Consider the following 21185-nt stretch of genomic DNA (forward strand, 5'->3'; position numbering starts at 1 on the left):
TTACTTGAATCCTCCACTAAGTGCTGCAAATTAAACTTGAAAAGAAGACCTCTCAGTTCTCCAGCAAGGGTGCTTGCTCATTTATCCTTAATTAGGGGAGGGAAGACAAAACATTATCTTTAAGAAAACTGTACTGATTGCTTAAAACACTTCAGATCATTAAAAGGCAAGCAATGCTTGTCTGAGTTTTATTAGCTATGTAACAGCAACTACAATGTCACCTTTTTAGTTCTAAGTCGTATTTACTTTGCTGAAATACAATGCCATCAAAAAAACCCAAACAAACAAAAACCAATCCAAAGAACCAAAAAAATACCACCCAGTCCAAACGTAACTGTATCTCTCTAGCACATGTTACTTCTCCCAGAACATGGAAAACTTTAAGTTATCTTAATCATTCTCAATTTCAACATATGCTTACTGTTAAAGACCTCCAATTAAATTCCTTTATCAAGAATAACAGTACCTGAAAGTTGCAGTGTATTTCTGCATCTCTCAGAACTGAGGCTCAATACAATTGAGTGACATTATAATGTATTATAAAGACATTCAAAGTATTTTTTGCCTTTTTGCCTCTGCCTTGGGAAACATTCTCTAGTGCACACAAGCCTAATCACAAATTAAGCTAATTATAAAGATCCTAAACTTACATAATGATCCAGGGAAAAGGAATTAAAATTTAGAGACCTTCTTTGAAGCAGAATCTGAATTAACTGAAAATCCTTACTTTCAAGGATGTTCAAGATCCTGGCGATAATTCATTCTCACAGGATTACTTACACCTTAACAAGACACCAAGCTGTGTGGACTTGGTGGTCTGGGTTGATTAAAAGCTCAACAGGAGCTGGCAGTGTGCAAGTGCAGCCCAGACAGCAACTGTGTCCTGGGCTGCATCAAGAAAAGCACAGCAGCAGGGCAAGGGAGGGGATTCTCCCCCTTTATTCTCCCCTTTTACTCTGCTCTCGTGAGACCGCACTTGGAGTATTGTGTCCAGTTCTGGAGCACCCAACACAAGGACATCAAACTGTGGGAGAAAGTCCAGAGGAAGGCCACAAAGATGATCAGAGGGCTGGAGCAGCTCTCCTATAAGGATGGGCTGCAAGAGTTGAGGCTCTTCAGCCTGGAGAAGAGAAGGCTTTGAGGAGACCTTGTAGTAGCCTTCCAGTATCTGAAGGGGGCCTACAGAAGGGCTGTGGAGGGACTATTTACAAGGTTTTGTAATGACAGGACAAGGAGTAATGGGTTTAAATTGAAAGACAGGAGACTTAAACTAGATGTTAGGGAGACACTCTTTGCAGTGAGAGTGGTGAAACACTGAACAGGTTGCCCAGGGAGGTTGTGGATGCTCCCTCCCTGGAGGTGTTCACAGCTACGTTGGATGAGGCCTTGAGCAACCTGTTCTAGAAGGAGGTGTCCCTGCCTATGGTGGAGTGTTGGAACTAGATAATCTTTGAGGCCCCTTCCAACATAAACCATTCTGTGACTCTAAGATCTTCCAACATTACTTTCAACTAGCAAACACAATATTTTTTTCTGCTTCATCCACAGTTTGCTTCAACAGCACCAGGAGGGCTGCTTCCTATACATGAGATCCTCAAAAAATTTCAGCTTCTCATGTGAAATTCTGCTTCATATATCTTGGATGGGTTTAAATTGGAAGAGGGGAGATTCAAACTAGATGTTAGGAAAGGGTTCTTTACAGTAAGGATGGTAAGGCACTGGAACAGGCTGCCCAGGGAGGTTGTGGATGATTCCTCCCTGGAGGTGTTCAAGGGCAGGATGGATGAAGCCTTGAGCGATCTGTTCTAGTGGGAAGTGCTCCTGCCTATGGCAGAGGGTTGGTACTGGAAGATCTTAGAGGTTGTTTCCAACCTAAATCATTGTATGATTCCATCATTACAGCATAAAGAAGTTCCATGTTCATGCATTCCAATGTTTGAGCACCTTAAGATATCACAGTGTTTGTGATCCATGCTGTCACAGAGTTAACAGTATCTTCAAGTTCCAGACTACTGTGAATGGGACCAAAATTTTCTTCAGATAGTCATAGCACTGTGGAATAGACAGCTGCTAGGTGAAGCATATCTGTCAGACTGGTGATAGGCAAGAGCATCACTAATGCAATGAATTTCATATGTATTTTTCATTCTTCTTAAGACCATCTGAACAAAAATACTGAGTAAATACAGATGCTTTTCCTAGAGAAATTTCCTTCCTAGTGTTATTTTTCTCTTGAAGCAGTGACAAATAAATTTGTATACTAGGATTGTGCTGGAAAGCCAAGGCTGTCAACATCTCCTTGCTGCTTAAAGATAGCAAAAATGGTATTCTCATTTAGTCTGTAAGAAACCTGGCAGCTACAGTGGTATAAAAGCTTCCTTACCTACTCAGAAATGTAATTCCAATCAGTGTCCATATATCAAACATGAATTATTAACCATTCTCTTTTTTTTTTTTTTAATATATCTTGGTGGGCAGACTAACACAACAACTGCTATGAAGTTCTGTGAATGTATTATTCATTTGCATGTCTGCCATCATGTGCCCAATGTTACTGGAACCAATGAAATTTAATGACCACATTTGCCAAGCCAGATCTTACATTCTTATATTATTTGTCTACCAAAAAACGTATCTAATTCTACTTGTCTGGCTCAGTGGCAAGTGATCTGAAGCCAAAGTTTACCAATTTCCATGCAGATTTATCTTGCCAGTTCTAAAGTGCTAGAATTTCCAGAGACCTCCATTCCTCTAGAATGCAAAAGCACATTTCTAGTATATGAGCAGCATGGTCAGGAAGCTAAGAACATTCTTCCAGTGGTAATCTAAATTATCCCCTCTAGTGAAAAGCTTTTTTGGCCACAGCATTACATTAGGGCAGAGAAGAGAACTGTTAACTTCAGCCCAAACAGTGCAGAAAATGAGTGAAGACTACCTTTGGGAACTGAAGAGAAAATGGCATGCACAACTCACTACCTGAAGTAACAATAAAATTGTTACAGGAGACAAGACCAACTTTCCAAGGTACTATAGACATGCTTCAATATAACTGCTCCTGACTTCCCAATGGTTTTCATGATAACTAAGACATTCTACACACATCAAAAAAAAACAAAAAAACACAAACACAACAACCCACAACTTGCCAATCTGAGAAGACAACCGTAATTCACTTCTAATTATCTTCTGCTGAATCTATGAATTTAAAGTATTTCAACTCTACCCACTGTGTGTGGCTTACAAAAGCCAACTCTGCACACCTCTTGGTTTTAACACCATCACTCCATTTATGTATTTTCCTATTCAGAACTTATGGAATGCAGATCTTTTCACCATTGATCTGTAATGAAGCCTACATATAATGTAAGAACTATTTTTCTTTAAAATGTAATTTAATAATGTGTGACAACAGTTAGGTAAAAATATTTTATTTCCACCAGCACATGAGGTATTGAATGACATAAGAGAAATCCCTGCAACAAATGCAACAAAAAGCTTCTTTAGGGAAGCTTCTTGGGGACACTGAATAGCTGCAGTTCAATTTTCACCTTTAGGAAGACCATGGGAGTGTAACAGATTCAAACAAACAAGAAATCTAGCTAGCAAACACCTGCTCTGAGAAGGACAATCCCTGACAAATTAAAGATGAAGACTACTGAGGAAATTGTGGATGTTGCATGAATTAGACTCAGAACTCAGCTAGAATTTCAGATGGCTTTGGGACTGAACTTCTGGGTTTTTGCAACTGTCACAAATTCTTTTGTGTTATTTACCCTGCACAGAATGTTTCCAGCTCAGTGAAAAAAAAGGTCACCTTATCTTAACTACAAGATCCAGCAACACTTATCAGCTCTGCAGTCTTTCAAGTCTTCATTTCTTCTCTTTAGTGTCTCCATAACACTCCTGTTCTTGAATCAATTCCCAATGCTTTATGAAGGTATCCATAAATTTTAGTGTCACTCCTCTTCCTACATAGTGATTAATACTAGCAACTGTGACGCTGTGCCTTCTGAAGGTACCATAGTCAAAGTATGGTATGAATTTCCATGACATTTCACACTTATTGCTCTAAAATCATTTTGTTCTATGGTCAGAGTTGTAAGATTCTGTTCTCAGATCTCAGAGAGCTTAGAGGCAAGTGTTTTTCTATTCTTTCTTCACATTTGTTTATGTTGATGTTTTCTACCCACTTGCAAAGTCTGACCTATCAATCACCAAGCAAACCAGTTATGTTGGTCAGAATGCACTAAATCAAGGAAGACAGCAAGAGCATGATAATAAATATAAAAGGAGAAAATAACAAAGAAGACATTGCAAAGTGATTAGGGCTTCTGCATTTTAAACACCGAACAGTACCTTGAATCAATAGAGGAAAAAGATGTGACATTCTCTACAATCTTTAAAAGCATTGTTGTTATTCATCAGAATATGGGTTCTTAATGCTTTGTAAGGCTAGAGGACACAAGCACTTACTGGAGAAAAAGAAACAGAGAAATGAAGCTCTATTTTTGTAGAGGAAAGCTACTGCCATACTTCCAGAAACAGAAATTCCACTCACATCTCCTAAGGTTACATTCTCAATTCACTCTGCCATTAATGTTATTTTACATTGAGTATCAGGTACTTCAAGAAAAAAAAAAAATAGCTAAGTTCCTGTCTGTTCAGAATTGTATGCTTTGTAATGTTTACCCACTTGTGCTTTGCTGTGCTAGTCTGAGGTCCCAAACCATCACATTTGCATCTCAGTAAAGGAGAGACTATACATTTTTAATATTGAATTCATACATCAAATCTTGCAAAAAAAATTGAATTTTAAAAAATATAAGATCGATATCTATCATATATCCTTAATATTCCATTGAAAATTTAATGCAGATCTTTGCTGAAGTTTCTCAAATAATTAAATTAGTCCTGATTTTTGGCATTTTTATATGACTTCACTGCACTTTGACTGCTGTTATGCTTTATGTTTAGCCATCTGTATCAAGGAAGCAGCTGCAGGACAAAGAATGGAAGATGGGAAAAGATATTTGGGTGTTGGGTTATATTACTCCCAATAGAAGACTGCCTGCAAAAAGCAAAGAAACAGACTTGTAACACTGCACTTTTATGTTCCTCTTAAATACAGGTTATTATAATTAGTTCATAAATGGCACGTGAAGTGTAATGACACTGCATTAGCACTGACAGCCTAACTGTTGTCACAGATGTCATCTTACAGTTAGAATAAAGCATTGCAGAGATGTTACTCCTCTCCAAAGATGCTAATCATTCCATGCAACCTCTTGAATGAATTAATCAATCTCCTTCTTCAAAGGCTAGCTTTTGCAGTAGTAGAGATAAAACACAGGTCTATTCTGACTCTGCCTAAATTCCAGAAAACACCTTTAGTAAGATCTAAAGGTGATTTAGATGCTGATGGACATTGGATATTCCTTAATTTTGCTATTGTGTACTTTTCCAATCACTCATCCAAGTGTAGCAGTCCTGTACCTTATTAAACCCAAACTAGCAATGTCAGCTCTGTATCTGCCCATAAAAGCAACACATACTTCTGCACAACCAACTCTTTAAAACACAAGACACAGAATCTAGTAAGGTTTTCACTTGAAAACCAGAGAACAAGGCACAGATGATGAAAACGCCACATTAAGTGTACTGACCCAAAGAACAGATTTCAAAGCATCATAAGAGGAGGATGGGATAGATTTTGATAAGTTAGTCACAGAAACATTGAGATAATAATGACTGATACCCTTAGCCTCTACGTAGAAACACTTCTCCTTGAAGGAATTCAATTATGTGGATTACTTCATTTGCTATGTTACACGAAAAACAGCCTTCTGTGAACAGAACCAACTCAACAAACTGAACCTGGCCAAACAACTCCTGTAGACTAAGCTTCTTCATCAGGATAGCTTAACAGCACTTAAAGTGAAAAAGATGTATTGTTCTCAGAAATTTTGTTAAAGACATATGATGCGCCTTTATTTGCTTCAGTTCTTTGATGACATTACTCAGTTTAAACTGTTATCAATCTTCACGGATAATAAACAGAAAAGGGGAAACAAAACTAAGAAAAGACATACACTCTGCTTTACAGATCTAATGCTCTGCAACCTAAAGGCAGTCATACAGCTGCAGAGAAGAAAAGAACTGAACTGAAACAGAATCATAGAATCAGTCAGGGTTGGAAGGGACCACAAGGATCATCTAGTTCCAATCTCCCTGCCATGGGCAGGGATACCCTACACTAGATCAAGCTGGCCAGAGACTCATCCAGCCTGACCTTAAAACACCTCCCTGGGCAACCTATTCCAGGCTTTCACCACTCTCATACTGAAGAACTTCCTCCTCATGTCCAGTCTGAACCAACCCATCTCCATCTTCACTCCATTCCCCCTAGTCCTGTCACTACCTGACAGCCTAAAAAGTCCCTCCCCTATTCAGATACTGGAAAGCCACAAGAAGGTCACCTCAGAGCCTCCTCTTCTCCAGACTTAACAGCCCCAACTCTTTCAGTCTGTCCTCATAGGAAAGGTGCTCCAGTCCTCTGATCATCCTCATGGCCCTTCTCTGGACACGCTCCAGCACGTCCACATCCTTCTTGTAACGGGGGCTCCAGAACTGGATGCAGTACTCCAGGTGGGGTCTCATGCTTGAGAACAATACTCAAGCATTATTCTCATTCTATTCCCAAAGTTCTGTGACTATAAGGCAAACCTGCATCCAGGGTACTCTCTGCCATCTTACAATTTGCTTGTATGTCATAAGTTTTCTGTCCTGGAAGATAATCCTTACGTATGCTTATGTACATACATACTTGAAACACTCTGATCTTCCCCATTTGATGTAGATAGATGCCTTTCAGAAAAAGTTTAAAGCTGACATCACTGTTTATATCAAATCCAAATTAAATCTTATGGTACAGTTAAGATTGACTGAATAATTCCAAAGATTAATTGCATTCTGGAATCCAAGCTTTCTCAAGGTGAAAAAGCAGATCTCAATCTCTCCTTTCAAAAATTTCATGACTATGTCAGCATCAAGGCAACCAATAGCAAAACCAGGCCAGTGCTTTTGCTGATAGTACTGTTCCTTCAGCAACAGTATTTCATGCTGGCAATTTCAGTCTTTATTAATTTATTCTTACAAGACAGATTAATTTGTCTCTGAGCTCTGACATAAAAGCTATGTTACTCTGCAAACAAGTAAGAATTGCTGGCTTTCACAAATATTTGACTTAAAAGAGCCTCCCTTTTCCGTCACAACTACACAGTTACCAAATGATTCAAACACATCTCTAATGCCTAACTTTGCTCAAAAAGACTTACTTCAGTAACAAAGTGAAGAGTCAGCTTCCAGTTACCATGCTTTGGTACTTCAGTCATGCAAGCTAACTGGATCAGGAATTCCTTGCTGATAAGAACAGGCAGACTGAAAGCCAAGTGAACCTTTGATACAGCCGATGAGAAACAAAGTACCCCTTTTTAAGACTGTCATCTTGTCCATCCAACTCCTCCAGTATGCTTATTCACTCACTGATGCATCTTCTCCATGCAAGAACACTGAGCTAAAACTCGTTCATAGGAGTACAGATACTGTTCAATATATTTTTGTATTCATTATGTAATGACAGAAACAATACTCACTGTCTGAAGCACTGATGAACAATTTATATATGTAGGTATCTTAAGTGTAATCATTCCCATTACTCTAAGTTTGCAATAAAGCTGTGCTTATTACCAAAACACAGAACTTTTTCTCTCCCTGAAGCCACACCTGCTCATTCCTTCAACTGCTGCCTAAGAATTAGAAGTTATGCTGAATGACAAGCAGAGATAATTGAAGGAGACTGCATGTGGACTCACTGGTTCTCAGATATCTTCAGTGTACCTGAAGAGGTCCACAGGTGATAACTGAACAAGACTAGACAAGATGAAGCAGAAAGAAGGGAGAAGAAAAGAGTTGTGGGAATTTCTTTTCTACATATTGCCAATGCTGTTTCTAAGTAGTTCAGGTTTTTTTTCCACAAGATCATGACTTGGAAATAAGAATACATCAAGCCATTGCTAGAGATCTTTTATTTCATTCTTTCATATTTATTTCACTTCATTCTGAAGTGAAGCTTGACTTCTCCGACTTCCCCCAACCAAAAATACTGCAGTCATATAGTGGCCTATTATCACTTTTGTTGAAACTTCCTTATTTTTGAACCATGTCTTCAAATAATCACTTCTTAGCTACTGAATTTAATTTCATTACTGCTAGATACCTAGAGCTTCTGTCTGCAATTTGATTGCCATAAATCAGATCCCAATCTCAAAACCAAACTCTACAAATATTTCAGCACCAAACAACTCTGCAAGTTTGCCACGGCATAACAAACTGCTATTTAGAACCACACTTTATATTTTGTTACTGTTTTTCTGATACACAAACATGAAGTTACAGCCAAATGTACCTTCCAAGGTCAGTTTTTTACAATGTAGAAGACACAGATACTTGTTACAGACTTATACACTTGCAACTAAGAGGAGAGGACAAAAAAACGGTTCTCAAGGAAACTGACATGACTAACTTCAGCTATTAGTGACAGTTTCTCTCCAGGATCATTTTCTCCCACATCTTATAGTTACACAGGCAGGCATCTATGCTAATATTTCACGTGAATTTAAAGGAAGCTGATACATAATTTCTTTTGTTTAATCGAGAATTCAGATTTAATCATGGCAAAGTGTTATTTTTATAAAGCACCATTTCTCAGAGCTTCACTGACTGAAAGATCTACACAGAGAGGGATCAGGATTTATTTTAAAACTGTTTACTGATGGAGAAGGCTATGAAGGATGAAAGATTCTGCTCCTTTCCTCAAGCCTCCTGCTACAAGCAGCAGTAGCTTTGACCTTGCCAAGTGTCTACCTATGCAAGTTTGCCTTACTGAGATGAAGGTTAAAGTCAGAGCTTTTCCTAAGTCATCAGAAATACTGATCAACACATCTACGTGAAGAGATACTTGAATCTCCAGCTCAAAGTTCACAAGCCAAGTGAACTGAAGATATTCAGTTCTCCCTTGATGCTTTACTTGTGCTTTGTGTGTGACAAGCCACTCAGGCTATTCAGGCTAAAAGCACAGGAGTTCTTTCACTTCAGGAAACAGATTCAGAAATGGTTTGCAATTCAAGGGTTATTCCAGGCCCGCAACTTGCTCAACCACCACATAAAAGCAAAACTGTATCAGCTATTTTCCTCTGGCTAAGAAGACAAGCCTCCTTGTATCAAGAACTGTGCTAACATGAACTGTATTTCTGCTTCAATCAAAGCCATTAAAATGCACTCTGCAGAAGACTACCTCAACTCATCTCAGTCTAATTGCTCATGATAATCCTAGCAATCTGTAACGAAAAAGGCACTCTACCAAGAACTTGTGGCTCCAGTTCCCCATGTGACCAGAGATAAGCACCACCCATCCTCAAAAGACTTTCTTCACAGTATCACAGTATTATTAGGATTGGAAGAGACCTCATAGATCATCAAGTCCAACCCTTTACCAAGGAGCTCAAGGCTAGACTATGGCATCAAGTGCCACGTCCAATCTTGCCTTGAACAGCCCCAGGGACGGCGACTCCACCACCTCCCCGGGCAGCCCATTCCAGAGTCCAATGACTCTCTCAGTGAAGAACTTTCTCCTCACCTCAAGCCTAAATCTCCCCTGGTGTAGCTTGAGGCTGTGTCCTCTCGTTCTGGTGCTGGTCACCTGAGAGAAGAAAGCAACCTCCTCCTGGCCACAGCCACCCTTCAGGTAGTTGTAGACAGCAATAAGGTCAGCCCTGAGCCTCCTCTTCTCCAGGCTAAACAATCCCAGCTCCCTCAGCCTCTCCTCGTAGGGCTTGTGCTCAAGGCCTCTCACCAGCCTCGTTGCCCTTCTCTGGACACGCTCAAGCATTTCGATGTCCCTCCTAAACTGGGGGGCCCAGAACTGAACACAGTACTCAAGGTGTGGTCTAACCAGTGCAGAGTACAGGGGCAGAATGACCTCCCTGCTCCTGCTGACCACACCATTGCTGATGCAGGCCAGGATGCCACTGGCTCTCTTGGCCACCTGGGCACACTGCTGGCTCATGTTCAGGCGGGTATCAATCACCACCTCCAGATGCCTCTCTGTTTGGCTGCTCTCCAGCCACTCCGACCCCCGCCTGTATCTCTGCATGGGGTTGTTGTGGCCAAAGTGCAGCACCCTGCACTTGGAGCTATTGAACCCCATCCCATTGGACTCTGCCCATCTGTCCAGGCAGTCAAGGTCCTGCTGCAGAGCCCCTCTGCCCTCCAACCCAGTCACATCTGCCCCCAGCTTAGTGTCATCTGCAAACTTGCTGATGACTGACTCCATGCCCTCACCCAGGTCATCTATGAAGATGTTAAAGAGCATGGGGCCCAGCACTGATCCCTGAGGGACACCACTAGTGACTGGCTGCCAGCTGGATGTGGCACCATTCACCACCACTCTCTGGGTCCGGCCCTCCAGCCAGTTCCTAACCCAGCACAGTGTTGTCATCCAAGCCGTGGGCTGACAGCTTAGCCATCCTTGCTTCACTTACTATAGGACATTATCAGCAGAACTCTTCTAGATGAATCCTCCCTTTAGAATAGAGTATAGCCAGTGAGTAACATTTACATCACTGTAAATCAAGCTACTTTTGATGAAGAAGGAATCATTCTCAGAATGTCTTCAAAAATTCACCTATTTGATAGAAGTTTTAGAGCAAGCTGCAGTATGTGTCCCAGAGGTAGGAAGAAAACCAAAGGCCGTCACTGACTAAACTTCAATTTCAGAATTATTATTATTTCAACGATATTGGGATTCTACTGTAAAATAAATGTGTTCAGATATGCAAAGATTTACTTTTTTTAAAAATTACTGCTTCAGTTGAAACACACTACAGGATTTTAAATCTAATTATCAAAAGCACCATCAGTATTTTGATCTTCTTAGTATCCTTGTTGGCACAGAATTTAACCCTGCCTGAATGCTTCTAATTAAGAAGATGGTGCTGCTGCTTACATTTGTGAATATTAGCTAAAAGACAACATCGCAAGCACCGCTGCAATTGGCTAGTTTTCATTTCTTCACCTTTCTTCCATTTTTAGAGATCCACACTTTCTAATAATTTTAGGCAAGCAATGTTCATCTGAAGACTGATGGCTTTTTATCTAGAGAGCTAGTGCCAGCACTTCTTTGTAACTGTTTTATTTCAAATAATCAATCCCTCTTAAAGGGTGATAAGGTCCAAGAGTAATAGGTTTTACTCCAGCGAGCATTAACATGAACAGTTCCATTAAACAAGATTACTCATTAGTATAACAATACCTTAAACTAGATCATTATGCTAAGATAATTACTATCCATTTTTCTATATTTTCTACACAGTTTTGTGAGTTTCTATATTTTTCTATACAGTTTTGTGAGCTTCTTTAATCTATACTTTCTATATAGATTTGGGAGCCTAAACATTGCAATTCCCATAATGGAAAGTACTAACTGTGAGTAAACATTAAAATTTTGCCACAGCCCCACAGAATTTAAGTTGTGTGACCATCATATGCATGCAAAAATATCTGCCAAATTTCACTCAGTATCACAGAAAAACCTTATTTATTGCTTCACACTAACATGGTGAAGAATAGTTGAAAATATTCCAAAAAGACATTTTTTAATTTTCAGAGAACAGTTTAAGTGGTTCTCAGCTATAAGAAGGTAACAAGACCTTAAACCCACCTTTGTTTTAATACCTTTATAATGAAAAAAATATACCATATAATGAAAAAAATATAACATCTGTTCTGCATTAAATCAAAGCTCAAAGCCCACAAAACACAAGGAACAAATCTGCTACGAATATGAAACATCAATCCCACAAGTTCAACCAATTCCTCTGAAAGTGGTAAACATCTTTACACGACAGACCAGATGGAGCACCAGATCTACAACCCTTACCTTAATTTGTTGTCTGGCCTGGACACTAATGCTCTGCTACCGCATAAAGTTCCCATTCAGTTTTGCTTGTTTCAACTGCAGATAAACGGCTTGACTTCCTCCAACTTTTAAGGCTGAGGCTGCCTACGTTTCATTGTGTGCCAAAGTACATTTGACAGAACGAGACGTTAACAGCAGGCTCTGGATGATGAAAGCACAGTCTTAGTGTCATTAAGGAGAAATCACGGTAAAGTACATTACATTCCCCAGTTGTTACAAGCAAAACTAACCAGACTACAACTGAAACAGATACTCCACTATTTCTGGTTTTGGTTTTTGTTTATTTTTAATTGTGATCTTTGAACAGCCACATATTGGGTACTTCTGCTTCTTCCCCTTCTTGGGGCTACCAAGAGCTTTTTGTGACCAGCAGCTATTTCCTAATACACCTGTAGGTATGTTTCAATAAAGAATTAAAAGACGCAAAAACGACTTCAAAGCAGAAACCGACGTTGGCACACCGCGACAGGCCTGCCGTGCCAGGCTGCCTTTAACCTCTGGGAACAGCGCAGCTGACTAAGGCGAGCGCACCGCCAGCCAAGCCGGTCCCGCTCTATCCGTCCTGCCAGCTGGGGAGGCCACAGCTGACATTCAGGCCGCTCCAAAGGTGAATATTGCGTCCGACAGGGACACACGCAGAAGGCTGCCCTACCCGCCCGGCCCTCCGTCTCCGGTCCCCTGCCTCTCACGGCCTGCGTAGTCGGTGATGCCGCAGCATCTCTAGGCCGAGCTCACGACACAAGCCCCGGAAGGAGAACGGCGCAGAGAGAGGAGCAACGGCCGCTCCCCTCTCGCCGACAAGGAGACCCTCAACAGTGCGTCCCACCGTGAAAGGAGAAGGTGAGACCGAGGGAGAGCGAGGGGATAACGACGCAGCCTGCCTCTACCGTCGCCACCGCACTCACCGCCGGGACGGGCGCAGGCCGGCGCTGTCCCCTCCTCGGGCAGGGCCGCGCACTCTGCGCCCTCAGGTACCGGCCGCCCCGCCCCGCCCGGCCCGCGCTGGGAGGGAGGGCAGAGCCGGCGCGCGCAGCCCAGCCGCCTCCCCGCGCCCCTCGCCTCACCCTGACGTCACCGCGCCCGGCCCACGCGCGGCGCCCGCCCCGGCTCGTCGCGCCCGTTAGCTGCCGCGCGCGCGCGCGCGCCCTCCGCGCCCGGCGGCTGTGCGCGCGCCGGGGCGGGGGGAGGTGAGGGGCGTGAGGGGCGGGGGGAGGTGAGGGGCGTGAGGGGCGTGAGGCGCCGGCGGCCCCCTCAGCGGCAACGCAGATGCCGCCGCAGCGCTGCCGCGCCTCGGTCCGGACGAAGCTAACGGCTTGGAGCGTCACCCGGGCCGGCATGGCTTCAAGGCCGTCATGACACGGCGTCACGCCGCACTCGCAAGGCTATGGGGGCTGCAGTCCCACTGAGTGCATCGATCTGGTCTGCCGCAACAGTTGGCGAGGCCTTTGAACGAATCAGAAATTATTCAGTTGTTAAAAGTGCAGTAGAAGTAAGCCTGTGAGTGTCCCGATTTGCGACTGGGTAGTCCTCACAGGACGAAATGGCTTTGTAATGTCCCAGCTACATGAGAAGCCCGGAAGGGTTAGTGCGCTGAGGTGCAAGTACGCGTGAGAGAACAGGCTGAGGCTCACAGAAGCGCTCCCAAGTTTCATTCCTTCAAATTTTCTGCCACTGCCAGGGATCAGAAGGTGCTGACAAGATGTCAAAAGCCTGTGCAAAGACCTATGCAAAGTTCTTGGCTGTATTTAGGTGAGATGATTCAAGATCATTCCACGGACTCGGTATTTACACCTTACTGCTTCTCCTGCCCTCCTGCATGCTGGTTCGGAACTTTGTTTCTGTATCTCCTGTGGTCTGGAACCTTCAGTGTTGTGTTAGCATTTCAGCATGTTTTCAACTACAGATTCTCAAGGTTTCATTTCTCTCAAAAGTTTAGCCTGCCAATAATTTCAATTTTTGCCTTCCTGCTTTACCAGGTTTCCCAGAAGAAGAATGCCATGTAGTAGCTTCAAGCTACATTCATGCAGAAAACACCACCACCACCACCGTGTAATTGATAAGCATCGTTTACCAAAGCATCATTTACCACAGCCTGTTGACTGCAAGTTGGGCATGCTGCCAGGGTGTCAGACCTGCTTAAAGATACCAGCTAAAAGTGCCTCCGCACCTTTCTAGACAGAGGGCATGAAGACTCTGGTGCATCTGCCCTAACAAAGAACTTTTTTTTTCTTAATAAGGAATCACTGAAGATTTTGCACAATATTTTGCCTGAACTGAAGTGTACCAGTCACATTAATGTGTTTGTTCTTAGAGCAATCTAAAGCATAATTACTCCCCTGTGATGCAGGGCAGGGGGGGAAAGGCAAGCAGAGAGATTGAATCTCTTGCGCAAAGCTGAAGAGCTAGCAAAGCCAGGAAATGATCTCAGATTTCCGGAGTCAGGCATCATTGCTTTAACCACACAATCATCCTTTTGGGTAATCATCCTTTTGGGTATTCTCAACTTCTGAGCATGAATGTCAACATCAACTGCATTAGCAAAGATTTGATTTTTCTCTACTTTGTTCATCAGAACAGCTTCAGTGTTCCCACTGAAATTTCCTCCATCTAACTTTCTTCTCCATTTCCTTCCTCCAAAGTAAAAGAAATAATATTATAGACTCACTAGGAGAGTCTTAAATTTCTGACCTCTTTTCTGCAGTCACTGGCAAGTATCTCTTCAACCACAATACTTCACCTCACAAGCAATTGTGGAGTTTCCATGGTGCATCTCTTAGGCAGATACCCAGATGCAGAGTGGATGAGATCAAGGAACAAATCTTTCCCTGTCATTATAAGTTTCAGCTAGATCAGAGGACTGGGAGCACTTGTAACCAACACAAAGGAGGCACATAAGCTATGTATTCTGACCTGGAAGTGGTGGTATAAGCAGTTCATGCCTGTATTATCTGAAAATGATTATGAAACACAACTTCAAAAGAAAACTGCATCTATAAAAAGAAGAAAGCAACTTAAAGATATTTTAGAACAGACTCAAGAGCCCCCACTACCCATGTAAGCATTTAACAGATTTCTCTAGTACTTAATAATCACCTCCAGATGAAGATCTTAGTGTTTGATAAATAACATCCAAAAAGGGAAGTATTACATACACAACTCCAGCTTCTGACTACTTCACTCAAAAGATTGTCTTAATCCTACTGGTAGGCTACAGACTAAGATCTAGCTGTGTGTCATGGAAGGCTAATAGGCCTAAAACATGCCCTAGCTTGCCCCACCCTTCTGCTGATGGGGAAAGCAAGGATGGGAGGAAAACAAAGGTTCGGGCCACTGTGTCCCTTCCCAAAGTGATAAACAGGTATCCACGGGTGTTTATGCATTTATGAGTGTCTTGCCTAATTAAGAGTAAGCAAGCCCTGGTTTCACCTAACGTGGTCAATTTGGCCAAGTGCCATTCTGAGTGGTGAATCTGTGTGAAGAAAGGAGCCATTAGATTCGGGCAAATAATATAAATGGAGTTAAGTCACAAGCAGTGTGCTCTGCTCTGCCTCATGCTTCAGACCAGCTTTGTCCTGATGTTTTGGGCTTCTGGTATACTTGAAGCACTTAAGTTTCCAGGCAGTTCAAACCTAGGCAGACCTTGATGCGACCCTTGAGGAGCATCTTGGAGAAGGGTGAAGAGTAAGCATGTGGTTCCTTCTTTCAGATCACCACACCCTGACTTCCTTCTGGAAGGACGTACCCCTGTTGCAAACCGCCACCATATGTGAGAACAAGCTGAGTGGTTCCAACTTTGCTGCAGAGGAGCATGGGACTATCCGCTAAATTCTACACGCACTGCTGTGAGTAGAACAGACTTTCCTTAGGGCTCTAGGCTGCCTATTTATAAGTGGGGCAGAGCCATTTTGTGGCTAAACCTTTTCTAATGTTCTGATTCTCCTAAATTACTAAATTGCCCATAAGCATCCTTGTGAAGATTTTCCTGACTGAATGAGAACACTGTGATGGTTTGGGCTCTTACCCGCCCCCCCACACTTTTGAATTTGCCCCAGCTAACTCAGACTGCCTCTGGGAATATAGATGAAGCAATTTATTTACAGCTAGCAGAATTTACAAGCAGCTATTTACAATATATACAGTTATATACAATTATATACAGAAATATACAAAGGATAAACAATACAAAAGCACAACTCCCCTCCCAGAAACCTGAGTCCCCAGGAGGGGCTTTCAAACCACCCCAACACCTCCCCCGGCCCCTCTCAACCTTACCCCAGTTCTCAGGAAGAAGAGAGGTGCAGCCAAGAGGTTAGGGAGCAAAGTTAGTAGGAGCAAGGTTAATGAGATGTGACCAGGTCTGAAGGCACAGGCAGAAGAGAAAAACGAAATGGAGAAAAAGTCTTTCTTCTTCCCAGAGTTCTCAGTGTAACTGTGAGAGAAGGAGACACCATGTTTTTCATTCCACTGCCTGTTATCAAGTTCTTTTACCAAAACATTCCAGCTTGCTTCTAACTAGCACAAACACATTTAACTAGCTTGTATATAGTTTGTGGGCGGGGCCTTTCAGAAATAAAATAACTACATTTTTTATAATCCTGCCTCATTAATTGCCCCAGCTAATTCACTGCAATCAAAGAAAATACCTTTTTTATCAGTATTCTATTTGATATGTCATCAGCTTGAGGACTTCACATTCCATATGTTTTATATTTAGTGTTTACATGACTGCTTACATGTGTGTACTATCTACATGATCTCATTGCTGCCTACAACTACCTGAAGGGAGGCTGTAACCAGGTGGAGGTTAGTCTTTTCTCCCAGGCAACTAGCAACAGAACAAGGGGACACAGTCTCAAGTTGTGCTGGGGGACATCTAGACTGGATGTTAGGAGGAAGTTCTTGCCAGAGAGAGTGATTTCCCATTGGAATGGGCTACCCAGGGAGGTGGTGGAGTTGCCATCCCTGGAGGTATTCAAGAAAAGCCTGGCTGAGGCACTTGGTGCCATGGTCTAGTTGACTGGACAGGGCTAGGTGATTCTATGATAACCTAGTCACATTTAAGTACTGCATTTTTCTTCACCACTTGAAAAAGAATCCGAATTAAGTACTTGATCGTTTGATGCATTTTCAAGCATTAGTGACACCTACCACTTTCTAAGGAATACTAAGATAATATTTCAAGAGAATAATATTTCACTGAAGAACTCTTTGTTGCCAGTTGGCACCGACTTTGTTATTTAAACAATTGGTTTAGAGATCTACCTTGGATGTGCAAAGAGACTGTTGCTGTATTTAGGATTTCAGTGCGTGAGTGATAAACTGACCCTTCTCGCCCTTCTCCTTTCAGAAAACCTTTGTTTTGTTTTGTTTTGTTTTGGTCCTGTTTAGATTAAACTCTTCTCTGAACATTGCCTAAATAATATTAAATATCAGCCTAGGATGTCTACTTTTAAAACTCTGTAGGGTCTTATTCTGTTAGCATTATTGATGTCTCTTCATACTGTGAAAAAAATTGAAGTTAGGCAGGTCCATGCTACTCTCTTATTTTTAGCATTTCTCAGTTAAGTGAACAAGTGGCCAGAAATCTTTCCTCTCTGTCCCTTTCTCTCAAGGCAGATGTACCAAACATAAGGTAAATTCTTGTAGATGCAGATCACATGATTGACATTGTCCTTTCTTTACTTTGGTAGTGCTGTGGTAGAAAGTAGCCTCAATCAATTGAGTAAAATCTGCCATTACAACCTGCCTTGGACACTTTTTCATACCTTCCTGATGCTGTTGCCTTGTCTTCTAAGGGCTGAGCATGATCGATGCGCCAAAACATTACATCAGTCTAAATAATTTAGGCCTATTTAGGTCTAATTATTTAAACAGACTAGTTAAGCTATTTAAGCAGTCTAGTTAAAGCTACTTCATAAAATAATGCCTTTTTTCCCACATATCTCCAGTGACCATGTTCCTATGGTGCACTATCAGCTTTGCAGACACAGAGATGCATTTCAAGACCATGTTTGAACTCTCATTGTGTATTTCTAAAATTTAAATGTGCTGTCTCCTTTCTTTTAAAACATGTACAGGAGCACATGTATCTAGCTGATAAATATTTGTCTCATGTATTTAATTTAAGTCTGATACATCCTATTTTCCTTACATCTTAATTTGTATTTGCAGAGGTTGAATACTCAAAGGAATATAAGCGCCTAAAATTTTCAGTCGTCTTCTAAGTAAAGGTTTTTTAGGATGCTGACACATAAATAAACACTTCTATTTCAAGTATTTCCTTTTGTATCAGACCAGATAAACATTTTTATTGCATTTTATAACTGAAAGGTTGACTAATAATCTCAGAACTCAGAAAATTGGAATGGGCTTCCCAGGGAGGTGGTGGAGTTGCCATCCTTGGAAGTGTTCAAGAAAAGACTGGATGAAGTGCTTAGTGCCATGGTCTAGTTGATTGGATAGGACTGGGTGTTCAGTTGAACTGGATGATCTTGGAGGTCTCTTCCAAACTGGTTGATTCTATGAAATAGCCTTCTGTTAGGGCAACACTGTTAGGGAAATTTGTCTAGCATGTTTGGGATAATCCATCATTCAGTTACACAACAGGAAAAATAACAGACTTATGTTTCTAATAATACCCTCCAAATTTAACAGAATGAGAAAAGCTGACTGGAATTCAATGAAATCTTGGTAGAAGTCAGTAAAAACCTTCAAATATATTTAGCATCATATGCATAATTTCATGCAAATATTGTTATGAAGCATCCTCTTTCAAAAGAATGCTAATCCCAAACTGATTGATGTGGATAATTTTGTATTTTTGCTAATTTGTTATTTAATAACATTCTAAATCCCAACACCCTTTAAATGTTTAACACAGATGAAATTAAACCTTTTTAGTTTCTATAGTGTCCTCCTTGCTAGTACTCTCCATTTTACAATATCATTACAATTTTTAATCCTGAGATTTGAAGATGTAGTAATCTACTCATGGTCAGCATGCAACACAGTGGATAATGTAGCAAGAGAGCAATACATGGTCAGAAGTAGATGTGAAAAGAATATATACTATAAGAACATCACATTTCTGTGTTGGAGTTAGAAGCAAAGAAATAAACATGATCATTTTGAGTCTTGTTTAAAAATACTCAGAAATCATAGAATGGCTTAGGTTGAAAGGGATCTTAGGCATCACGTACCCTGCAGGGATGCCTCACAACTAGTCTCAGCTGCTCAAAGCCTCATTCAGCCTGGCCTTCAACACCCCCAGAAGGAAGCATCCACAACCTTCCTGGGCAACCCATTCCAGAGTCTCACCACCCTCATACTGAAAAACATCTTCCTATGAATCAGTCTAAACCTGCTCTCCCTCAGTTTCAAACCATTCCTCCTTGTCCTGTCACTAGGCACCCTTATGAAAAGTCCCTCTCCACCCTTCCTGTAGGATCCCTTCAGGTATTGGAAAGCAGCTCTAAGGTCCCACTGGAGTCTTCTCTTTATGCTGAACAACTCCAGCTCCCTCAGCCTATCATCACAGCAGAGATGTCCCGGCCCTCGGATCCTTGGGCCTCTGTGGACCTCCTCTGGACTTGCTCTGTGCCCTTCTTATGATGGGGACACCAGAACTGAGTACAGTATTTAAGGTGAGGTCTCACAAGAGCAGAGTCAAGGGAGAGAGTCACCGTTCTTGACCCTGCTGGCCACACTCTTCTTAATGCAGCCCAGGACATGATTTGCCTTTTGGGCTGCATGAGCACACTGCCAGTTCATGGTGAGCTTCTCTTCATTCAGCACCCCCAAATCTCTTTCTTCAGGGCTACTTTCAAGCCACTTTGCACCCAGCTTGTGTTTGTGCCTGGGATTGCCTGGACCCAGATGCAGGATCTTGCACTTTGACTTGTCGAACCTCATGCAGTTGGCACCAGCCCACTTCCCAAACCTGTCAAGATCCTTTTGGATGGCATCCCATCCCTCAAGACAGTCAAATGAAATGACAGGAGAATTCCAGATGGTGTGGTGATCAAAGACTTCTACATGCTGTTAGCACACCGATAAACACAATATATAGAGTACAGTTTTACATTCATAGCCACATTGATGAGATTGCACCTTGAACTAGCAAGCTGCTTAGACACCAGCTTGATTCTAGGCAGTGTCATCCTCTCTGATAGAATTGCTGGTACTTTTACCAGTGCTGATGATAGTTTCATTCTATTTTAAAATAAAATTCCTACACTGCCTGCTGATCTGGTTCATTGTAACAGTTGTTATTTTGCTTCAGAAGCTTTCAGAAAATTACTTTTATGAGCTATTAATTTTGTTTCTTTAGGTACTGTTTTTACCAATAACAAATACTCTGTTATATGGTGAAAGACTAGATAAGAAACCTAAGACAGGCCAGAACTGTAGATTAGTCCCTTTGCTTTCTTAAGGAAAATTCCCACTATCTAGGGAATTATATGAAGAAGTATGTAGGAACCAAATTTATTAAATGAGATGTTTATTTATAAGATAAAAAGGCCTTAATGATTAAATGTATCCTGTGATCAATTTAATTATCTGCTTAGTAGTGTAGATAGGCCACACAGATCGCAGAAAACAGAGATCCTGCACTGTTGCCATACTTCAAGAGACTTTGGCCACAGCAACCTGAAATGGCAAAGCTACAAATTCTCCAGGAGAGGTGAAAGAATAGCTCAGACTCTTTCCTGAGATTGGTTCATCTCTCATCCCATTCAGGTTATCCCTGTTGGCTGTGCACCACAGGACAGTTACTGGCTGAGCAGTTCAGTTATGGAGCTTATCAGAAGCTGGCATAGGGGATACTTCCCACTTGCTCAGCTGAAACTCATTTTCATTTATCTCCAAGAGTTTCCTTAAGATTCCTTTAAGAGGAATACTACATTTTGTGAGTATTGATTCATAGCTGAAGCAGACTGGAAGAAGGAATTAAAGAGATACTGTTTCCATTAATACTATTTCAGTCTTTTTTTTTTTCCAATTCAAATAATTCATTTCCCTTAACTTAGACACTTAAAGAAAAATACAGGCAGACCGCTGCAGCAGCACAGAGCACCTTTAAAATACAGTTCAGGATTTTAAAAATAGTTTTATTCCATATACATATTTGACCCTAATCTTTCTTATCTGA

At 41.6% G+C, this 21185-nt stretch overlaps 1 protein-coding gene across 7 annotated transcripts in view; it reads right to left on the reverse strand.

Moving 5' to 3' along the window:
• CCSER2 (coiled-coil serine rich protein 2) overlaps positions 1-13055 on the reverse strand; it is an 80145-nt gene extending 67090 nt beyond the window's left edge. For 6 of the 7 annotated variants that reach the window (XM_064145133.1, XM_064145131.1, XM_064145138.1 and 3 more), the window contains exons 1-2: positions 12940-13055; positions 11996-12175 (exon numbers count right to left, since the gene is read on the reverse strand). The gene's annotated coding sequence lies outside the window, so the exon portion shown is untranslated. The remainder of the gene's footprint in view (positions 1-11995; positions 12176-12939) is intronic. The other variant, XM_064145132.1, reaches the window with a different exon arrangement.
• Positions 13056-21185: the final 8130 nt, after the last annotated feature.

This window comes from Pogoniulus pusillus, chromosome 6 (genome assembly GCF_015220805.1).
Source record: "Pogoniulus pusillus isolate bPogPus1 chromosome 6, bPogPus1.pri, whole genome shotgun sequence".
NCBI classification, from domain to species: Eukaryota; Metazoa; Chordata; class Aves; order Piciformes; family Lybiidae; genus Pogoniulus; species Pogoniulus pusillus.